The following is a 24,571-nucleotide window of genomic DNA, read 5'->3' on the forward strand; positions in this document are numbered from 1 at the left end:
TTTGTATAAAATTGTGTGACATCCACAGCGCTGCCGACGTTAGTGTCCCATACTACGTCGCGATTTAATCGAGAGTGTTGGTAAGATCGTCGTTTTTGTTGATCAGTGAATTTACCACTGTACCAATGACAAATTGTTTAGGAAAAGAAGAAAAATACAAGCTTTCTCTTCGATCAACAAGTAAAAACAAATTTTTTTTTAATTGCTCGTATTTTTTGTAATTAAAAAAAAAAAAAATACATCAAAAACATCAAAAAAAGATAAAATAGAAATTTTAGCCAAAAATATGATAGCCAACATTTTTTCCAACTTTTGAAGACAAAAAAGCTATCTAAATCTTTATAAAAATTAATGGAGCACATATTTAATAATTTTAAAAATTTTATAACAAATAAATTATGGCAAAAAAAAGGTAAGAACAAAAATTGATATTTAGAAATAAAAAAAATTAAAAAATGTTAATTTTTCACCAAGATATGGCCAAAAATAGGCTAGACCCCACTAGTAAATAATTACCCAAATTTTATTACTCACTAGTGAAGACACAAGTTTGTATAATTTGACGATTTGAAGCTAAAGTCCTATTCAGTAATTAATTTACGTTTTTATAAAATAAATTTAGAGAAATAGATGCTAAGATTTTTTTGTCCGCCTCGAACAGTTCAATCTTTTTTTTTCTCGCCACAAGCTTCACTCGCAGACTTAGGTATGACATTAAAGTCAGCAGTTGCTTGAAAATGTTTTAATTTTATTTAACAAATAAATTTAATCAGAAAAATTATTATTGAAAAGTTTTATTTATATTTTCTTTTAATTTATACATGTCAATTTTGTCTTCTCATTTTTTTTCACCATAATTTATTTGTTACAAAAGTTGTTAAAATTATTATAAATATCTGTTAAATTAATTTTAATGACTTAGATATGTATGTTTTTGATCTTATTCATATTTTGAAAGTTTGACAAAGAAGAGTGAAAATTTTTTCTTGGTTTTTTTTTTCAAAGACTCCGAATCTATCAAGTTTTAACTTTTAAATCATCTTAGAAAATATGTTAGTGTAATCGCTTTATCTAACAGTATTTCAATTTATATGAAAACCTTTTTTAGGGTTTATAGACTATTTAAGGATCCGTATACTCCAAAGGATGAACCAGAGAAAAAAAAATAAATTGGGTATACTTGGGACGCTATTATCAATAAAATTATGTTGACCATCAAGTGATAAATATAAAAAAAGGTAAGCTAAGCTGTGGTAGGTGTTCGAAAATATAGAAAAAAAAAATAAAGATTGAATTATGAGTAGCGGTAAGTAAAGGAGAGCTATTCAAGACGATTTTCATCGCAGAGATCTGGACCTTGGCCTATTTCCTTTTTTTTTCCATTAGAGCTTTCGAGGACACCACTCATCCTTATATGATGTTTCTGTGAATTACGATTGGACATGCTAAATCGAATTATCGCGGATTAAGCAAATTATATGTAAGTTAGCGCACTGGGTACTGTTACTCTCTATATTATATTTTATCAAGTTATTTTCTAGCGTACAAGGAATGTGAAACAAATGGCAACATGCCATTCAAATTTTAAAAACTAATCCTTGAAAGTTAATTGTGTTGGTTTATTTCGTTCATATCAAAATTTATTTTTACTTTCATATCCAGAGAAAGAGAAATATATTCAAGGTACTTTTAATGAACTTGGCAATAATTTTAAACCTTCAAATTCTTTTTATCTAGATAAAAAAATATTTGTAAAATTAATTTTCAAAAATTAAATTAAATCAACTTAATTTTTATTAAGTATCAAAAGCCTTAAGGTTTCTTGATAGTAACTGTGATTTTAATTACAGAAAGTATTGTTTATTCAGCTGTACAATTTAATAGAACATCATCTTTGGTGTGGTTATGGCGATAAACTGAATAGAGAGTACGTGGTTAAATTGCTTTTGCCAAAATGCTTCATCGGGTCTCAAGAGATACATCGCTTGGATGGTTTTGTTCCTACTTCTGTGAATTGCCAACACTTGGGTACTATATATTCTATCAACGGAAATTCCACCAAAATTTCCGGAACCTATGTAATCAATCATCCTTTTGAATAGTTTCAATTTATTTGATATTTACCATACATCATATCAGCATCAGCTAAATCCAAGTTAATCTGTTAAAAAAAAAAAACCGAACAAATTTATTATTCCAGATAAAATTGTTTGTGGTCAGAACGAGGATGAACATACATCAGAATTATTAATGCCTGACGTGATGCGTCATATCGGGAATACCGTAACACATTGTGGATGACACTGGATGGTACACGATAATTATTAAAATTGTCGTTTGAAATTTTCAATTATCGCTCAACGGGCATCGATTTTGTTGTGAAATTTCGCTTTGTTATGTCGCCTGGTTTTGTATCACTCAGTGGTCTCTGTAATAGCTAAAAAATTTACAATATCGACGAGTTGAAACAACATTGCTTCCACATTATCCGGCTTATGATTATTTTCAGCAAAAAAAAAAATAGATTAAAGGTCAACTAAAAATAAATAAAAATAGGATTAAAGTTGATTTTTTTTACATAGAAAAAGCCAGTCATGAAGCTTGATAAATAATTTATTAAACTGAGATACCGATTATTGAATTTGTAAAAGCTTTTACTAACAAACTAGATCCTGACCAAAATAATTAATTTAAAAATTAACAAAGCTTTACAAACATTAAAAGAGTTTATTCTATTTATTTAAAGTGACCAACGATGACGTCAAAATGCTGAAAAAGCCCCTCAAGCATTGGATGTTGTTTTGGAGAGAAAATACTGAGATAAATGCAAGACTCGGAAGAAAACTTACAGGCCTGAGGGAAATCATCCAAAAGAAGAATCCAAAGCTACATTTTAAACAGTTGTAAGCGGCATTTACTTTTATTTAATCTTGACTTCACTAAAATTAAATTGCAAGGTACATATTTCTTTTCTTTCTTTTATACTCAATTATTGATATTATTATTTTTTCAGTAATGTTAAACAACGTGCTTCAAGCAATTGACACCGTGTAATAGCTTATTATTTAGTAAATCAAGTTTGTAGGAACTTGGTTAAGCCTCAACGTATTAATCGGTTGACTTCTTCACTTGATGTGCATTCTGATTACTTTCATTTCCCTCTTACAATGACACGATGACCTGGTGAACTCTCGCCCTCTTCTCACCGAGTTTTCCACTTTAATACACATCACATAACTTTTCTTTTACCGAGTTGAAATTTTCAGTGGATTATTTTCAGAGGTAAGGATACTTGAATTTTTATTTTTTGTTATACTATCTAAAATAAAATTTTAAAACAGCTTCTTCAACGAAGAATACTTTTATATTTTACAATATGACTTTTTCATTATAATTATTGATAACTTTAATGATAATGATAAATTTTATTTTAGTTCTGGAAAATCTTGCGGTCATGAAAAATTTCTAAGACTACTTTAACTTGAGTGAATAGATAAAGGAGTGAACGACGTTAATATCCATGTAACATGAAACGTCTGGATTACTTCAATTGGTCAAGGATAGAAAGAAAAGAGTTAGAGCTTATAATCTTTCTTTTTTATTGTATAAAAATGAAGTGATATCATGAAAATGTGATATCATACGTCTTATATAGAAAGAAGCAACTACTCCCATAGAGCTGGGATAAATGTGACTCAGGTATCCTGTTACTATGTTTAGGCTTCAATGTTCATATATTGAATCATTTCATTCATGCACTTTCATTCATATCATGTATATAATATTCTTCAGAAATTCCAAGACAATCGTCTCTTTGCTTTTTACGTCCAAAGATCGATAACAATAAACTAGGAAATGAAAAATTCCGACTTGACAAACTTTTAAAGAAGAAACGACGCTTCTGAAACAAACAGGTCAGTCTTTAATTCCATTACATTATATTTATCTATTTATAAACTTCCATAATCATAATTAAACGTAGAAAAAACAATCTTTCGCCTGTACAAAGTTTCAGCTAACACTCAGACTCTTTTATTACTTCCTGAAAGCTTAAAGTAAGCTAAATTAACCGATCCAAATATAACTGTATCTTTTTTTTTTTTATCAGTAATGTAACCTCTTACAGATAGTTATTTTCTACGAATTGAGCTTCAATCTCAAAGTCTATTAATATTGGGTATTTAAATTATTTGTCTGTATCTTGCCTATCTTCTTATTTCTTTTCCTTATAAATTTAGTATTATTATTGTTGGTATTATTATTATGATTATGATTTTTACTATATTGATACTTAATTTAACAGACTTTTACTTTCCACGTGGAGAAACAAACTCGTACTCAGCAAAAAGGAATCGTGTATTAAGTGGGAGAAATGAGACGCGCCGGTCTGATATGAGCGTCGCGACGCCGTATACAGGGAGGCGTTGACGCTTTCAGTTGGCACGCGACGACGCGACGCACGCTATCCATCATCAGCTCACACCGGTTAGTTTGTTTTATTATACGAATATTTGACAGTCTGAAGACAAACATAATTATTAATTGATGGCTGCTGTTTTCGTGGTTTTATTTTATTTTTGACAAATGTGATTGCTTTTAAAAGTTTTTACTTCAATACTCCAGTCATCTAAAAAATTGGTAAGTTATTTAAAAAATTTTTTATAAAATTTAAATAATGTTATTTTTTTTTTAATTATTATAAAAATTAATTTAAATGAATAATGTGAAGATAATTGAAGAATTTAAGTATCGCATTATCGGATTATTCGACGCGGAAATTAGCTCACTAAAACATTGAGAACTTTCTGAAATCGAAGGGTGATGTATGTGTCGAGGGATGAGGGTTTGGCGGACTTAACGCGCATCATCTCTACTCCGATTGCTAGATTGCCTATACCACTGCTGATTAACTGGCACGCCTTGATCATACTAGAATTCCGATTACTTCATTTTATCCCATTCCGATTTCAAACTATAGGGATATACGCCAATGACTACCAGCTAACAATTAACCGTGATAATTATTTAATTGCTTTATTAAATTAGCTCCTATTCACTGGTATCGTCAATTTTTTACAGTGAGTGATTCAAAAAATTTTTTTATTATTATTTCACACTTGAATAAAGTTTCAATAAAAATTTCAATTTTTTTTATCGGCTTATAAACAAAAAAAAAAAAATTTACTCGACCACAAAATCTTATGGGAATATAAATACTTTATTTATTTAAATTATACCGTCAGTTTAAAAATACTTCAACTTGATAATCATATCTTTTTTTTTTTTTTGCTCATCTTAAACTGGTCTGTCATTTTTTTATGCATGAAAAAATGAGAAAATTGAGGTAGAAAATAGTATTCCCAATGATAGTTTCAGTTTCAGTTCTCTTTGTTTCTTTCTTGCTTTATTTTTCGAGTTTTTATAAATTTAATTTATGACGTGAATAATTAACAAACGGACAGAGGTTAAAAATACAGAGAAAAAAAATTATAGATAGAATGTATGTTAATAATGAAAAAGCGATGAGATAGAGAGCAACGTATTAAATAAAGAATAAAGATATATTCATTTTGCAAATGAAAAAAAAAAAAAAAAAAAAAAAAAAATATATATGAGTTTATTTCAGACAGAGAACGTTAGCATATAAATGAAATCAATTTGTCAATTGAGTTACCAGACACACAAACCGGATTAACGATAGTTATTTCTAGTTTATTATTCTGTACTCAGACTCTAAAAAAAATTCATTCTACGCTCGTTAGCATAGTATGAGCCATTAGTATTAGTATTAGTAAATAACTGCGATAATAATTACATCTGTTGTACATTAACATTTAGAAATCAATGTATCGTAATGTAACACATAGCTTGTGTCAATATTACAAACTTATATTGCGATTACGAGCAGCACATTTAATGATCAAGAATAGTATCCTGCAGTGTCAGATTATTTGCTTCGGTTATACTCGGTCTTATCAGCTATTTTCGCAGTCGGTGTACGAGCATATAAAACAATATAACGTTAAGCAACGCAATTCGTAATTTATTGTACATCACAGTCTTGCCCCTTTCGAGCTATAAAAGATAATTAAAACGCGTTTATTAACTCGTTAATCATTAATAAAATTTCAAAAGCATTAAATCAAATCTAAAATGATATCTCTTTATTCAATAATATCAATTCATGATTTATGATTATTAATAAACTAAACTGTTACCCAATAATATTGAATTATTAATACGAATTTAGTTATAGCTCTATTATTAATCTGCCAAGCATAACAATGTCGTGTACCAGCTATATAGGCAGTAGTATATGTAGTAGTTAATTAATGTACGTATACGTTGGGATAAACTAAATGAATGTGGATTGATTAGTTTAAATAGTGTATCGTGGATGAAAGCCACACTCGCAGTTGACATCACGCACGGAATCGCAATTGGTGATTGCCTGACATATATGATGATCATACGATGAATTTTCGTGGCTTCTCTCTACTCTGTTACTCTGGTTATCTTCTTTATACTGCTCATCTGCGTTCCCACGATAGTTCCGACTGACTCAACGCATTTCACATCAAGTCACGTCCACCCAAGTTAATTTAATGGTATATAGGAAATCAATTTAGTTGTGGAAAAAATAAACTGCGAGAAAAATTTACCCTAGAAATATTTAATTTATTGAATTTGTTGAAAATATTTTAGGAAAAGTTGCTTAAAAATAAGTTAATAATAATAAGAATTTTATTTAATAATAAATTGATCGATTAATTGCTTTAGATATTAAATTTTTTTAATCGGATAAAATAGTTAAGTTATGGAAATATTTTTGAAAAAATTACAAATTGAATATAACCGATGTAATCTGGAAAAAATTAAAATTTAATTAATACAAAAAGGTTTAAAGTAATAGGGTTACTTTTAAAAAATTTAATTAATTTTTTTAAGCCCATAATTGATAAAAATTAATTATTAAATTTTTCAGAAAATTGATAGCATTTATTATTAATTGTGATATAATAATATAGTATACATAAATGTTATACTTTTAATCAAGAAATTGGTGAAAGTGGGCGAATGGTTAGTTACTTAATCGTTTATTTATTATTATAAGTAATTTGGTATTAATTTTGAGTTGATGTTCTTTGTAATTATCGTTGGGCATCCCACGATATCAAGCTAATGTCCTCGAATAAACCCTAGTACTATTTTTGTCTCGTGATATACTGTATTTAGTTCGGTTATTAGTCTACAAAAAGTTATACTATAGAAACTATGAAAGAAAAGGTATATCATTTCTACATAGGTATATATATTTGTCTCTGAAAGTGATATTAAATATAAGTGTCTGAAATCGTAGTTGCGGTTATAACCTTTCGCGACTATAACGCGTGAAATTGTGCATGCATGTGCAATTATGGCATAATATTATTGTTTGTTTAACATATCAAGTGCTTGTGTCAATAAATAAGATAAATTTGAGCGGATAAAGTCTAAAATGTTTGAAAATAGTTCAAATATGGTTTAAATTTGAAATTATAATTTATCTCATCTATTTCAGGTTTGTTTCAAACATTATGAGATCGAAGTTTATTCGCGCGGAAACTCTTGATTCAACTCTTTGGAAATAGAAATTTTCTCGCTATTCGAGAGTTGAGTGGTAATATAATACTCGGATAATATTGCGCTAAATGTTTTTCAATTAAAATTCAATTTATTCCTGTAGAGAAAAAAAATAATAATAATATTGTGAAAAATTTCATTTTCAGCAGAATAACAACTAGAGTTCTTTTAAGTAATTTATCTTTAGAATTGGAGTTTAAAAAAAAAAAAAAATTCATGTAAATGAAAAATGAAAGGCAAAAAAGTTCTGTTACATTAAAAATTCATTTTTAATACTTGCTCATACTAGCTCACCTTGAACTTTTACTATCTCTATATTTTTTATTGCGTAACTTTCGCAATGATAGGTTCAGCCTTTTCAATCGATTAAATTTTGTCATGAATTTATACTCTTAATAAAAAACTTCAATTACATTTTAAATGAAACCTAATAAGTGGTGGGAGAAAGAAAATAAATAATTCAATACAGAGGCTGGATTTTTATTAATAGACCATCAATCTTCAAACAAACAAAGTTCCGATTGTTTTTAAACAAAAAATTTAAATAATCTTCAAAAATATTAAAACAAACAATTAAAAATTTTTCTTTTATTTCATGAGTTTGGATAAGAAAATTTATTCACAAGATTTTTTTTTTTCATGTTCGTAATAATATTTCAATAAATATTTACACACATAAATTATTTGTCTAGCTAAAATAATACTTTCAGAAAGTGTGTGTGAAAAATAATTGAATTTTTTAGAACTTAATTTTTTTTATCACAAAAACTCGAAGTATCGCTTTAATATATTTCGTAATTATAACCATGCAAAAAATTTATTTAGTAAAACAATACCTTGATTTTTTCTTCAAAAATTTAATTAATATTATTTACATCATTATTATTATTATTTTAATAAAATACTCACAGTATACCTGTGGGCGTCATAGAGTTTTTTTAAAGCAACACTTACACAGTAAATATCAAATCATATTTGGAATAATGTTTTTGTCACCGTAATTCAAACTTTAATCTGTGTAATTGAAATGACAAATACACTCAAAAGGGTGTGAAAACTCAATCAGATTACGTATTACGTCAACAATCTTAAACGCGCTCTTTGGGGTTGCTCTACATTAAGTTTTTATCCTTAAAAGTGGTACTATAAAACAACAATTTTAAAACTAAACTTAAAGTCTTTAGCAGTGCCAAAAAAGTGTCACAAGAACAATTTTCCATCGTCATACTTTAATAAAACTCTTAAAATCACAGCTATAGATATTAAATAATATATTTTCCAACCTCTTGCATTAGCAAGTTAAGGCAAACCTTTTTTTTCGTTACGTGATTGATCACTCAACTCTTAAAACTTTTCTTCTTCTACATAAAATACGTACGATCTTTATTCATACAAATGTGTGTTTTTTTTTTTTTTTTTTTTTTTTTTAAACATGTGTATGAAAACACATAAAGAAAATATTTTCATTATTCAAGACGAAAATATCATTACATACACTTGTTCCAAGGTCAACCTTAGCGGCAATAAAATCGGTAAAGTTCGAGGAAGTTTTTGTCAACAAATTTAAACGGCATTATGTGTAAGCAAACGATCTAGAAGTATATTATATCTTCCGGGTGAGATACTGCTGAGCGTAACTCATCAACATGTTGAATAATGCTTTAAACATCGCTTTAACTGTGGGTCTGCGGGTAAAACATCAACATTAAGAAACGTGTATAGCATTATGCCTTTATATCATTCGGTGTTTATTTGTAATGTCTATGAGATAATTGCCAATTCGTTAGTTAAAGCTCTAGACGCAGTTCCAATCTTTATTTTCTAATTCTTTTCTCAAGTAGCCTTTTCAAGTTTTTTTTCTAAATTCTAGTTAACTCTGGTGAAATTTTTCTATTCCAGCTATCATCTTCATCCGGAAAAAGTAATTTACGAAATAAAATAAACTCAAGACCAACTAAATGTGAAATAACGAAAAAAGGGTTAATTTTTTTCATTTCCTGCGTTTTTGTTCGGTTGCGCGATTTATCATTGACCTGCTCGAGCTTCCGAAAGCCCGTCGGCCAACTTTTTATTAGCTATATGTCAATTCTGAAGCTCCTAACAGTTGACCAAGTATAGTTAGTCGGTTTTCAGGCCTCAACGGATTCGATTAAACTTTACTCAACCCCCAAGGGTGTTATCTGCACGTATGTGTCCATATTCTTCGTCGTTTATAACAGATAATTTTAAATTAATTGAATTACACGTTATTTTATTCTCACCCCTTTTATTTTTTTTCTTCTTTTTACGACACAGTATATGGTTAGAGGTCATGTTGATGTAATAACTGGCAGCCGTTCCTGATAGCTAATTAATGAGATCTTTTCTAAATAATACATATTATTTTATATTTGTCTTAGAAAATATTTATATTAAACATAATTAAGTAATAAAAGCGACAAGGACTTTTGTGAGGATAATCCGTTCGACTAAAGCTTGACCAGATTACTTGTCTATCCGAAATTTATCCTCGACAGACAAGAAATATATATCTCAATGCACTTTATCTTGTCTTGCGCATATGTCGTTTTTTATTTTTTATCGGACACTATTTGTTGCCACTTTTCTTTTCTCCATTACTTCTTTTTCTTCCGCTTTTATTTATTTTATCGGTATGGGTCCTTTCACCACTTTTCACTGCATTGCAGCCAAGTAATAATAAAAAATAAAATAAAGTTAAGTTAAATAAAAAAAATATAAAAAAATAAAACAGAAGATTGAGAATATAAAGGTGTGAAATACTTTATTTCCGATCAAATCCCACGAGATTTCTGATACAGCTGTCAGCGAATTATCTCCCCATACATATATATATGTACTTTATGTATCTATAGATCCTAAATTTTGTTCTCTTGACTGCCGATAGGAATTCTTAAATTTTTGACTTTGCGCTTCAATAAATTCTCATCGTATTATATTATTCCGCTCGAATTGAAAAAATTTATAATACCGAATTATATTTTTATTTTTAGGATTATTTCGTTCGATTGATTCAAAATTAAAAAATAATTTAATGAATGATAAAATACATCAATCATTCATAATTTGCGTGGGTCCATTCTACTGAGCATCGGCAATCAGTAGAAATTAATAAATTCATTGCACATTCAGCATCATAATCTTCTCAGTCGATTCGACGAATTTAGTCGGATTTAGCTTTAGAGAGACGTTTAAATGATACTATTTAATCTACGTTTGAGCTCTAGTCATAGTCGATTTTATTTTTGAATATTGCGAGAGGGAAAAAAATTTTTTTTTTTTATTCATTAGCTCAACGAAGCAAATAAACAAATGGAATAATTCCTTTAAATAACCTTGTAGTTTCTATTTTTAGTTAAACTATTTTTTTTTTTTGTTTAGTTTAGTTTTAATATTTTTTTTTTTTTTTTCAACCTCGTTCTCTAAAATTGTGGAAGTTGAAATGAGAATAAGGAACAGACAGTGTACCGACAAATGTAAAAGGACTAATAGAATCAGTTTTTATTCTGTTGACAAAGATCTGCGGTATTTGTTCAGACACACAAGCTGTTAGTTATTATCATCTGTGTTATGCTCCTGTGAAAATTATCATCACCGTGTTTTTTCCACAAACCCATTAATATTTACACTAATCTTATGCTCCAATAAATTTCAATATTATAATTCATAAATTTTTAAGTTATGTTTTTGAAATAAGATTTAATTTTTTAAATTACAAAAATTAAAATTTAAAGCTATTTTATTTAAATACAAAAAAATTTTTTCTATCAATCATGATAAGTAAAAAATCATAAATTTGAAAAGGTTTTATTGTATTAAACTTTATATAATATATTTGACTTTACTCGTGAAAAAGTGAAGCTTTTGATATAGTGATCCCATTTGCATTTCCTGGAATATATATCCGGTATGTCCTAGGGGAAGAGATGAAATGAAAGATTTGAATTCAAATAATAATGTTAGAATTTAATACATATTAAAATAAGTGAAATTTTTCATCAGTTTATTTAGTTTACTTATACCTATACAGACAAATATAACGTTTCATTTTATACTGACTTGTTTCAATCCTCTATTGTTGAAGTAAACAATTTTATATTTGTTTCAAATGTAGAGTATGACTAGTAAGATTTCAGGAGAAACAAACGAAAAATAAATATTTTCTATCGCAAGTAAATAGCTAATATATTCCTTGCATTTATGATAAAAACTGCATATGCATAAACCAACTAAAAAATGTATCCTCTCATCCAATATGCGCCATTTGATATCATACGTATTTTATAAAATCTCGATTTCTCAGTATCATTGCTAAAGAAAAGCGGTAAATTTTTTCCCATATTTTATGATGATAAAGAGATTTATTTACTCTATTAGCTGTATTAGTGCATTACGGAAAATCTTTGTGAAACATTAATTTTGAGCGCCTTTGATGTTTTATGGAGGATGTAAAGTCGGTTATAACATTAATGAAAATATTATTTATTCAACTTTTGTACTATTTCAATTCTGTTAGACATTATATTATGTGTTTCCTATAAAATCTAGTACGCGCAATCCATAGTAGTTCTAAAGTGAAACCAAATAATACAAATGTTTACAAAAGATCGAGAAAGACAAGAAAAGCGCGTAGGTGAAAATTGTAAAGGAACCGCGTAATTTAACACGAGCATTTAAACGAAGTCGACAATTAATTTAACTTTAATATCATTCAAGGATGGCGCCTTACTGACCAAGGACATTTTTACCCTTCGTCATCGAAGTTGATTATATCGCGTAGGCGTAATAAAAGCCACTTCTTATTCTGTTTTTGGTAGCATATCAATTTAATGCCTGACATAAAACAAATTTTGTTTATCTTCATCTCACTATTCATCGATGTTATAATACAGTTCAACAATCGCTTATGGAATGACAATAGACGAGCAAGTTCATTCGTATGCGGGTTCATTATAACTATTTTATACACTAGAATATTTTTGTGATAAGATAGCAATCATATTCATCCGGGTGGTTCAAACAACTTTTTAAAAGTTTTCTAATTAAACTCTTGCTAAATCGTTTCGTTTATCTGATTTTCCATTGTTTTTAAAATATAACAATTATATGACACCGGTCATGATTTGTGGGGTAATTAAAGAACTGAATTACAGTATAACAAGTTAGTTTATATTGTCTGATTCTTATTCATAGTAGGTGGGCGTATATATATATATATATATATATATATATATATATATATATATATATATATATATATATATATATATATATATATATATATATATAAATTTATTCGCTATTTGTTTCAGCCCACAACTCGCCGGGTTTCCCCATTATCATCAACCCTTCGAATTTTGTCTCTTTGACTTTTTCCCTTCTCCAAAAATCTCTCTGATGCTTTTTTTACTGTGTATTAAAGTCACATAATGTAATACAATTTATATAATGAACCCTTGAATTCTGAACACGATCGAAGATTATATTTCAAAAGGGAAGTTGAATTAGAAGTTTTGGCCCTGTAGAGAGTTAATAATGTTTGTTTTTAGAGTCTAATTAACTGCGGCAAAACAATCTTAATTTAAGTAAAGTCATTATAAATGGTATTTCGCAAATGATCGGTTAAGAAAGCTCAATCAAGCCTAATTTTGCTGTAAAAAATTCTTACCAGGAAGTTTTATGGGCTTACGAATTTGGGGCTTTACATTTTTTATCTCAGTAGCGGAATTATGAAACTTTTTTATAATTTTAGAATTATTTAAGGACTGACATAAAAAAATTTTTCAACGATTGATGAATTTATTAGTTTGAAATTAGTTTTTGAAGTTATTAAATTCAAATAATTACTTATTAACATTGCATAAAAATTTTTAATTGAATGAAATTAATAAAAGTTGCAAGCAATGCATTTTCATATTAAATTTAATTATTAATTAGGTAAAGAGTACTTCAATTAAATTTTAATTTTTTCAATAATGCATTAATTAATTTTTTTTTAACTATCCATTTTTTTAAATGTAAAAATTAATTTATCGATTTCAGTTTATTAAAAAATGCTTCAATTACATTATTTAAATTATTTATTTTTCAAACAAATAATAATATCAAAAATTTAATTAATGAATTTTTCAAACAATCAATAATTAGAATAAATCAAACAATTAATTTAAAAAATGAATATTTAAAGAGTTATCCTTATTAATTTAAATTTAAATAAAAAATGAAAAATTTAATATTTTAAAGATATCGATTAAAACTAACAAACAAAAATAAATTATTATAACATCTACAAAAGCGCAACTTAAACACTTATTCTCTAAAGATAACTTCTGAAAAATTTAGTAGAGTTATATTATATAATTTAAAGTTTTAAAGATGTATAAATTCTCAAAGTTTCATCATCTATAATGAAATAAAACTTTTTCACAAAAAAAAAAAAAAAAAAAAAAAAAAAAAAAAAAAAAAAAAACTAAAATCCGTTTTGTTCTCTAAAAATATTAAAATCAAAATTATAATAAATGTATATTAAAGAGTTTTATCAGTTTAACGCAAATTTCATAAATAAATTGTCATTGCTTAAGAATCAGTTTTCATGCACAGTTGCTTGAAGAAGGTAAATTACCCAGTAATCCTCCGTGAATTTTCCACTTGGGATAGTTATACATGTGTGTATAAACGCTTAGTGTAATTTGCAGTAGTGAAACTCCACAAATTAATTTAGTACGTTTACGTGCTGAAACGACCAGGCAATGTATATTAAAGTAATACAAAAAAATTCGAGACCCTTGTGCTTATATATTAAACTTAATTACGTAAATTACATCGCAATTCAACCACAATCAGACAATATATTAATAACAATGAAATTTAATTGGAATTTATAGAAAAAAAACCGCAGCTCAGACGGTCTCTGAAGAGTAAGTCGGAATGATAATTCAATGTTTTTTATGTTCGCTTCTCTATTATTCTTTATAAATTAAATAAAATATAATAAAACACAATAGTAATCATGAAAAGTCTATTCGCAAGTGAATGAAGCGTCTCTGACGTACAAGGTTGATATAATTGGCCATTTTATTATGAAATAGTTCATTATAATACTTATAAAATAAAGATTTTTCAAAATGACATAAGTGTCTTTCAAACGCCCATTGAATTTATAACAAAGTCAATGTTTCTGGATCTATTTACGATTATTATTGTTATTATCATCTTATTATATTTACGGTTCGATAATACTGTGGATTTTCTTCTCTACGTGAGTATCATTTAATGAATAAACCTCATGTCGGTCGCAAAAGTTAACGAACACCCGCTACTTAGACTTCTTGGTAACCCAAACGTTAAACTTTGACGAAGGTATTTCCGCAAAAGCCGTTCAATCTTCAACTTTCAGCCCGCGAGTAACTTTGAAATTCCTCTTACGTGAAAATTTATCAAAACTTTCAGTTGTAAATAATTAAAGTTACCTTCGGCAAAATTCGGCTTTCAATAGCTATTTATATTTCAATATAATCCATCCCAGCGGCCGTCGAATGCAGCACAGCTTATATTATTCCTCTCTCGATAATATCTCTGCTGTACTGGTAATTTACAATAATGGCCTTGACACATTTAAACTTCTATGAACAACTAGCTAATTTCATTTTATTTGATGGGTCGCCCCTTTTAGAGAAAATAACGGATTCTCCAAAAATATTAAACACATATTTACTAATAATATGATCCATCAATTTCCGTCCTGACACAGACAATGTAAAGTGAGTTGAGCTTCAAGCTCAAGGACCAACATTGAATTATGAATTATGAATCATGATATATTGCATAGAACGTAAACGGTATATGTTATAAGCTAAATAGAATTATAATTTTTGTCAGGAGTCTCAATACTCCCTATTGAGCTATTATTTATAGATTCTCCAGTAGCCTTCACCTTTACAGCCAGAATATAAACAATAATTATTAAAATAAAAAAAATTACCAATCACCTTGATATTTTTCCGTACCTGCGACACATTAATTAACCAGGATATTAGAAATTCTCGTGTTACATCTGATTACACGACTCGACGAGTAACCGGGGAACGCTAGAAAAAATCGATCATACGACTATTGTTTTCCAACTAGCTAATTATCTTTTTATTATTTTTATTATATTTGATAAAAGGATCACGTTTGTATCTATTATACGTGGAGAGAAAATTTAATATCGTAAGGTCGCATTGATAGAGAATAATTCAGTCTCGAGTGTGATTTTTTTTCTATTTTATGGACAACAATATCTAATATATTAAAAAAAAAAAAAAAAAAAAAAAAAAAAAAAAAAAAACGTAATAAATAAAAGGAAAGGGTAGAAAAAAAAATATATAAATAAAAAAAAAGCATTTTACTATTATAGAGCTTCCTTATCTCGTTTTATCTCTTAGTCACTTTCTGCTGTCTCTACAGTTGCTTAGCTTATAGTTGTTCTACCTTAGGCAGTTTGCTAATTGGACAAACCTTGAAAGTCAAAGGACCGTGTATACATTTCCTGAAATACTACGTACACCTTTGCTTAGAAAAGCCCAGTCCTTTTGAAGATATATCAATGCGGGATTTTTAATTATTCATTATTTGTTTTTTTTATTTATTTATTCATTTATGATGAACAGAAACACAAGATGAAAGGCGTAAAAAAATTAAATTAACAAATGCACATGGGAGTGTTGATAAAGGTTATCATAATTAAGTTTGCCGTACAGAGTTGAATGTAGGGTAATTAAAAAATAACAAGTATATTGTTATAGAAAGATGTTTTTATTAACTGGTATATAAATTATATCGTTTTGTATAATAGATACTTCTTCGTAGAGAAGAAAATACACAAGGACTTAATAGTATCATGTTGCTCTTGGGCACTCAAATGACATGCCATAGTTTGTTCCATTTCTATCTGTTTCTATATAGGACAAAAAATGGGTCATCAAATTATTAGTTCTGATGGTAATATCGATTTTTTATTACGATAAGGCCACGATTTAAACCCGAGATTATTATTTCGGCTCGTTAATATCTAACCTTTTTTTTCTCGAGTCTTTTTACTCTTGTATTGGACTAAAAGCTTATTGCTTTTGATCATTTGTTTTTTGTACTACTCATAATCCCACGTCGATCTTTTAAATTATTTTGGAATATTTTTTCAACAATTCTGGGTAATACTTTACCGTTTTTTTTATCGATAATCAATCACTTTATTGACAATCTGATATTGTTAATAATGAAAACGTGAGATGCTAAACTGACATCGGACTATTTTATTAATAAAAGTAATTGGATCAGGTTATTTATCTGGAGGCGTTTTAGAGAGAAAAGAAGTTAAAAATAGTATGAATACATAGCTGGTACTTGAGTAAAAGTAATAATAATCGTTACATAAATATATACATCCTTTTTAAACTTTCAGTAAATCATAACTTCGATCTCACTTTTGATAAATCTTCAATAAAATAATAACTTTTCTCTATTTTTTTTTTTCTATATTTTAAAAAAGCTTGATGCATAAGATAAATCCCTTATCAATCAATCAAACATTTCTTCACGGAAAATATTTTTGTCTACGTAGTTTATGATAATTTATACCTTATATTATAATATGATACATAATGTTATTTTCAATTTCATAAAATTATTCGAAACATCTATCAAACTATCACGGATAAACTGCTTTGTTTCTATAATTTATCAGATTATTCAACAAGTTTTATTGCATGTCAACATAATCTACTATAAAATGAGTGCAGTTGAAATACACCCACATATTTTTGAATTTAACATAATTTAAAGATTACATTTAAATACTGATGTCAACAATCCCTGATGTTCAATAAATTTAGTCTTTTAAATCGAAAAAGAACAAGTTAAAAAAATTTTTTTATACATATTCTGAATTAATATTGTTATAATAATATATTGAGCAATCTAAATTTCTATTTATTAAGTTCCTAAAATTTTTATTTAAAAAAAAAATTTATTTGAATCAAAAAAATTATTTTGGAGCAAGAAATTAAAATTTTTTCTTTATAAATATTTCCTCGAGAAAATTTATTCTAGAGCCAAGAATTTTTTTTTACGTACAATTTTAATAAAATTTTAAAACGCCACTTCATAAAAAGCATTGAATTATTTCTAGCAAAAATATTACATTATAAATATGTTTCATTCACACCTAACTCAACAGAATGTAAATAGTCCCCTTTTAATTCAAAACTTTTCATTCATTATTCATTCACACTTAAAACCAACTTCATTGTATAAAAATAATTATATAGTATAATAATATTTCAATTAAAACAGGATATTAACTATTCATTAACGAAATAATAATACCTCATTTTCATACTGATTGCCTTTTTTTTCTCCAGGCAATTAATTGCCTGAATCGGTACAAAAAGACTGTGGGAAGAAATAAAAATGAAATTGAATCTTCCAAATGTAAATAACTTTCAATTGAATAAAAATAGACGGATATAAATATTTAAATAGTCTGAGCAAATAAAGAAAGAATCAAAGGTGACAACTTATGCTCAGCCATTGATTTTATTAATATCCACTAGTGATATAGTGGGAATTTTATTAGTGAGATGTAGATTCTTTAAAAGTTTTTCAGCTATTTAGGTCGTACTCATATACATGAGAACATGTGTACACATTATTACCTTTGGGGCGGAACAACATACATGAGTAGACACAACTATATGACCGGAGTTTCGTGTTATTGCGCATCGGCTGGAAAAATAGTTAAATATGCGAAAAGGGAGCCTCTGCACTCGCATTTAGAGTGAGGCTTACTATATAAACTCGAAATTGTGTAAGGTCAGTGATGCGAATAAAAGCGAGATTAAAATTTCATTACTACGATGTAGCGCCGATGAGAATGTACAAGCCGCAAGCTGAGGTTCCTTTCAAACTTAAATTAATATATATGTATATACTACTAACTAGTTGTAATGTATAATATATTTGGTATACGCTCGACGGATATAACTACTTGAAAAGTAACGTCAAGATTTAATAAATTTTCGCTCATTGCGGAGACGATCAAACTAAGAATTAATAAACGTGAACTCATTACTTCAACGTGAGTTTGCTTTACGAATTCCCGTAAACACTTGAATTAATTTTAATATCCAAGATCAAAGATCCTTTAGTCTTAAGTCCAAACAATTTTTAAATTACACTTTTCTTTTAGTCAAAAAAAAAAAAAAATCTGAAATGAATTATGAAGCAAAAAATCTATCGTTAGCCCGTTGCGCCGAATTTTTTGCTGCTGCTTATCAGCCAATCAGCGATAACGAGCCGACAAGAAAACAACCATCAAGTTCAAAGGATCTCGAGTGAAATAAAAAAAAAAATGAATAGAAAAGTCGTATCAGAGATTTTTTTACTGGTATGAAAGGAGAAAAGAGAACTTCGAACGACATCCTTGATGACATGTATGACTTGTCAGCAGCATAAGCAAATTATCTGGAGAGAGTATTTCGATAGAATGTATGAAATGGCGCGAACTGACTTTTCTACCTTTCAATCACAGTTACTGTTTATTTTTTACTTTTTGAATTTGTTGGCAGAAAAATTGAGATAAAAATTTTTTTATTAGGCTAAACGAAAAATACATTAAAAAAAAAAATTAACTTGAATTAAGATAAAAATTCTTGAACCAAGAAAATAATTTTGAAGAGTTTGATGATCTTAAATCAAGTCGAAAAATTTTTAAATCAAGTAAAATTTATTTAGGGCAAGAAAAATTATTAGTTTAAGAATTTTTCTACTCAAATTAAGACGATAAAATTCTTCAAAATTTTTTTTCTGTATAGAATTATCATCGATTTATTGTAAATAATATCTGCTATCCTTGTACACGAAAAAAAGAAAAATAGAAAAATTTCGAATTGTAATTTTTTTAGTTTTGAATGCGATGGAACATTTATTACCATTTATAATGTAATTTTCCGTGTATAGCCTGACATCCTGTTTTCATTTTAATCGGTACGCTTAACAATTCTGTGATGAGAAGAAATACTATATTATAGCCAATTGATTCTATATATATCTATATATCTCATCCTATTATAATAATGTGTGAGATAAAAAAAAAGTATATTCTTCCTAGGATGGGAATTGCTATTTTATTTTCCTTTGGGTAAAACCTTTGTACGGTTCAAAGTAAAGTTTAAATGAATTCCGGGTTTCGATTGTTGATAAAGAAATCTTTTGTTTTATTTATATATCCGGAATATATTTATATGCATTATACTTTCATAGAGAAGCTGAGAAAGAGGAGAATTAACTTTAATATATATAGATAGAAGTTATAGAGAGATAAAGTTAAGCACGATCGTAAAAAATGGGTTTGAAAACGTAAAAGTCGTAAATGGTTGACTTGGTAAATGATATAGAAGGAGATAACGCATGACGTGAAAATGATGACGCAGTGATGTGTTGTCCTGTAATACATTACCCCCTGTGTTATATTATTTTTGATGCAAATTTACTTCATGTCCAGTCTATGCACAGAACATTAGAGATCAAGGTCGTAATGGATGTACGTCTGCAACAATCGGGATCAAGTTTAAAGGTCATACGGTAAATAAAAATAGCTTCTTTATTGCTTTATCATCCGGAAGGAAATCATTTTTAACGTACGTGCCCTAAAAAGCGCAGTCCAAGTTTTCAATTTATTTCCTCTTTTATTGTTTTATTTTCTCGATTATTTATTTGTCAGAAGCCGCGAAATTTAAGTTTAACAACCTCATTTTACCTCCAGGCGTTTGACTTCCCCTCTCTATTGGGTTCGATGACGGCTTTACGACTGTTGAAATACCCGACAGGAATTCCGAAGAAAGTAACGTTGCCAAACTTTAATATAACGCCCCAGAATATTGAAGTTAAATATTTATCTTTTCTATGTCATGTCCGGTGATCAGTTACATGTCAGAATGTCCGCGTAACAATTGATACGTTGACAAAAAATTTATGATTTAGTGACACATTTATTTTTAAAGTGTCACAAACAATTTTATAAATATTTTTTTTAGATATTTCAGCTGTAAAGAAGTTAAAAAACATTTCAAATTTAAGTTTTTTTTCCATTAAATTTATACCAAGACTTTTATACGGATAATTTATTTATAATTGCTAATTTTACACAGCAAATTCCCTTGGTTATAATTTTTTATTAAAAAAAAAAAAAAAAAAAAAAAAAAAAAAAAAAAAAAAGACTTGTCAGCAATTACGCTTTCGTAAAAATGGCAAGCAGGAATTATAAAACTGTAACGATGCTAAGAATAGCGAATTTATAATCAGGCTGTTTATTATAAAAATTTACAAGTTTGTTCGGGCAAACTTGCAAACTCAGAGTTAAATTTCTTCTGAAAATATCTTCCTACTACATATGCATAACTATATCTTCTACATTATACAGAAGTACTCATAAGTATAAGTATTGTCGAAGTGAACCACTAAGTTTCCGTGTACTAGATGACCTGACAACTAGTTTTAGTTGGAGAGTCTTGGACAAGAGCTTTTACAATGTACTCAGCTTTTACAATGAAGAAATCAGATCCATGAAAATAATTTATATAAAAAATTAAAAAAATATTTTTTTAACGAGGTAAATAAAACAATTATAAAAATTTTAAATATTTTTGATTTTGATATTTTTCACGGAGAAAAAAAATGTTTAAAATAATTAAAAAAAAAATAATAATAACTAATTTGTTTAATAGAAAATTTGATTAAAAAATTGTTGAGCCTCAAGAGTCATAAACTGTATTTTTTTGTGATCAAGTCAAGTGACATAAAGTGAGCAATAATCAGTTGTAGTATTTGTTTGAGTTTTGTCAGGTTGAAAGCCCAAGCAATTTATCTTGATGAGGGTTTATTCAAAGGTAGTTTTGTCATCGCTAAGAGGTGTTCTCTGTGAATACACAAAAAATACCGTTATAGCGATAAAAGAAGCCGTTACAAGGTAGATTTTCTTTATTTTCTCAAGTACTTCCTCGAATCCTAAAGAGCCTCGTGAAAAAAAAAAAAAAAAAAAAGTGACAGTAACATCATTTAATTCGGGATAAAATAAAAGCTCTGGTGAATAAGAACAGTAGAATAGTAGAGGGTATAAACATCGCAGAAAATGAAGTTCGGGCTGGTGCGGGCCATTAGACATTTGCATATCGATTTTAGTGATTTACATATTGCCGTGAGGTTCTGCGATTAAGGTTCATTGTGGTACAAAGACAACTAGAAGAGTAGAATCAAGTTGAATAACGTAGATAAGATGAGGTCGTCAGCCCTAGTCGACGTCAATGCCATCATATACGGGAGTAAAGTAGTCTCTTGTTTCATTTGTTCCTATCAAACTGGTATAGCAAGCAGTTTCCCTGCTAATGTACATTTCTCTTTCCGCCTATCTTTCTGCTTTTATTCTCCGTCTGCTATTCCAGCTTCCTTTCTTTACTCCTTGCTTTTCTATTTCTTCCTTCGTCACGTATTATCCTTTTTCTCATCCCTTAATTCACCCTCATCTCGCCATAATCACGAAACAACATTAACTGTACACTCTATTCTCAGTAGTGTGATTGCTAACGTTTTAGTTGGCTTCCTTATCTCAGCAAACCCTCTAATGTCTGTACGAACCAGCTCTCTTACCGCTGATTCGCTATAGCTGTGTTTTTTAAAGATAACCAGAAGAATGTTCCGTTTCATGATTTTAATTTGGAATTTTTTATCCATTATTTAAATTAAAAGTTTCAATTTTATTGTTTCACCTTGAAGATATCGCTAAATTATTTCAATTGCTGCTTTTTAAGTAGTTATTTCGACACTGATAAAAAATTAAAAATCTTTAATCAAGGACGTCTTTTTAAGAGTTAAAATATCTTTTATCAAGATCGAGTAAAATTAGATTAAATTAAATTTTCTTAAGCTAAGATCAATTTCTAACTCTAAAAAAAAAAAAAAAATACTCCAAAAATTTTATTGTCACGAGCAAATATTATGCTTGATAATCATCGAGGGCTCGATCGAACTAGGTCTATAGGTCAAAATTTATTCTATTTAATAATGTTAATTTTTTTATAAGTAGCAAAAATAACTATTTCAAGATTTTAATCAAGTTTTAGTTAAATTCCATTCGGGATTTAATTATTAAATCACTTAGTTGAATTGATAACATTTTTGTTCCAACCTTTTGATGAAACTTTAATTTTAACATTGCAAGTTAGTTATTAAAAGCTTTCATCTAGTATAAATTAAAATTTAAAATAACTTAAGTCCGTAATTCAAATTTCATTGAAGTAAATTACATTTTTTATAGTCTTCTATGAAGACAGAATCCAAGCATCGCATGTTTTAGGGGAACTTTGAAGAAATTTAAACATTGAATTATTAAAAAGCACGAACCCTAAATTTCAATACACTAATTATAATTATTATTTATTTAATTTATACAAACGTCAAAATTTATCTTTTTTTTTTTTTTATTTATTTATTATATGTAGAATATTCAGTTATTTTATGTGGGTAAATTAATGCATCGATCTTGTGCCGGGTTAAAATGAGTCTTTTAGCAAAAATAATTTATTCACTTATAGAGACAAGTAGAAGCAATAAAAGTATTATGTTTTGGTCGGTATTAACAGAGCATAAAAAAGCTAAAAGTAATCTAATGATAAAAATTTAAAAGGTACATACGAAATTGATAAAGATTGATGTCTGCAGAGGAGTCGTAAAAACAGAATGAAGGATACACAAAGATTGGCAATGAAAAGGAGTTTGGCACAAACGAAAAAAGTACGATACGGAGGCACGTGGAGACGCGGTGACGCCCCATTGTAAATAAGGATTGAGGAACGGAGAGATAGAGATACTAACTTTAGTAATAAGCAAGAGAAAAGCTCTGAGCGTCGTGGCGCCGACCTTGAGCGGTTGCATTCGCGACCAAGGTCACGGTCGTTGTTCATGGGACCGTGTGTCGTGAGCAGAGGATGCTACCGATCGATTTTAGCTGCAATTGAACCGAACTAAACTCAGTCACCCACACACTTACTCAAGTTCTTCCGCATTCACTCTTGAATAAAACTGCACCGGCGTTGCATTATATTAAGTGGATTTTATTTTTACTACAACGCTAAATTTACTACTTACTATAAATTTGTGCGTGAGCTGTGTACTCTTGTAAAAGTTAATGTTATAAATTAATCATTGAAATTAAAATAACTCACTCATATATTATTTATTTATTAAACGCTTATGGGAATTTTATAAAAAAAATTTTTTAATGGAAATATTATTAATATTTTAAATCAATCATTGAAATTTAAATAATTTTTTCGATAAAAAAATTTAAAATAGTAGTAATTTTATAAAATATAAAATATTAGTGAAAGAATTTAAAATTTTAATAAAAAAGATAATTTAAGATATTTTGTCGGAGGATCAAGAATCATGGAACCGACAATATTTGCTATAGCAAAAATTACTATACACAAAAAAAAAAAAAGGTATATTTGAATTATGAAAATTTTTCGAGTTATTTTGGAGCAAGAAAAAATTTTCTTGGCTCAATATAATTTTATTTCAGCCAAGCGAATTTTCGTTTTTATAAATATTCTCTTGTTAAAAAATTTTTTTTTCTCCGTAGCATGATTTATCCATAAAAAATTTTTCCATGGTGATTTAAAAACATCTAATGAGTATGGCGATAAAGTGGCAACAGTAAAAACATCAGATCGATTTTTGAATAAAAAACTGCAATTAAAAATGACACAAGATTCCAAGAAAAGCAATTATTAATATGATGCTCTCTTCACAAATATCATATTTGTTATTTCACGTGATAAGTGTTTCCGAGTTTATGATTTATTGTTTAAGGAATAAATAATAAAGCAAATATAAA

The 24,571-nt window shown here is 28.1% G+C and overlaps 1 protein-coding gene and 1 long non-coding RNA gene across 2 annotated transcripts in view; one reads left to right on the top strand and one right to left on the bottom strand.

Annotated features, from left to right (window-relative positions):
- Nucleotides 1-1,804: 1,804 nt before the first annotated feature.
- Nucleotides 1,805-23,494, bottom strand: LOC141530954 (uncharacterized). The gene is made up of 3 exons (XR_012479834.1): nt 23,368-23,494; nt 2,238-2,437; nt 1,805-2,161 (listed from the first exon to the last, which is right to left on the bottom strand). It is a non-coding gene; the product is annotated as an uncharacterized LOC141530954 (long non-coding RNA).
- The window catches only part of LOC141530952 (uncharacterized), a 35,426-nt gene continuing 14,596 nt past the window's right edge, over nt 3,742-24,571 (top strand). The window contains exons 1-2 of the mRNA XM_074248356.1: nt 3,742-3,914; nt 4,304-4,638. The gene's annotated coding sequence lies outside the window, so the exon portion shown is untranslated. The remainder of the gene's footprint in view (nt 3,915-4,303; nt 4,639-24,571) is intronic.

The sequence above is a fragment of the Cotesia typhae genome, unplaced genomic scaffold (assembly GCF_013202065.1).
Source record: "Cotesia typhae breed Kobodo isofemale line unplaced genomic scaffold, CoteBio_Ctyphae contig_5, whole genome shotgun sequence".
Taxonomy (NCBI): Eukaryota; Metazoa; Arthropoda; class Insecta; order Hymenoptera; family Braconidae; genus Cotesia; species Cotesia typhae.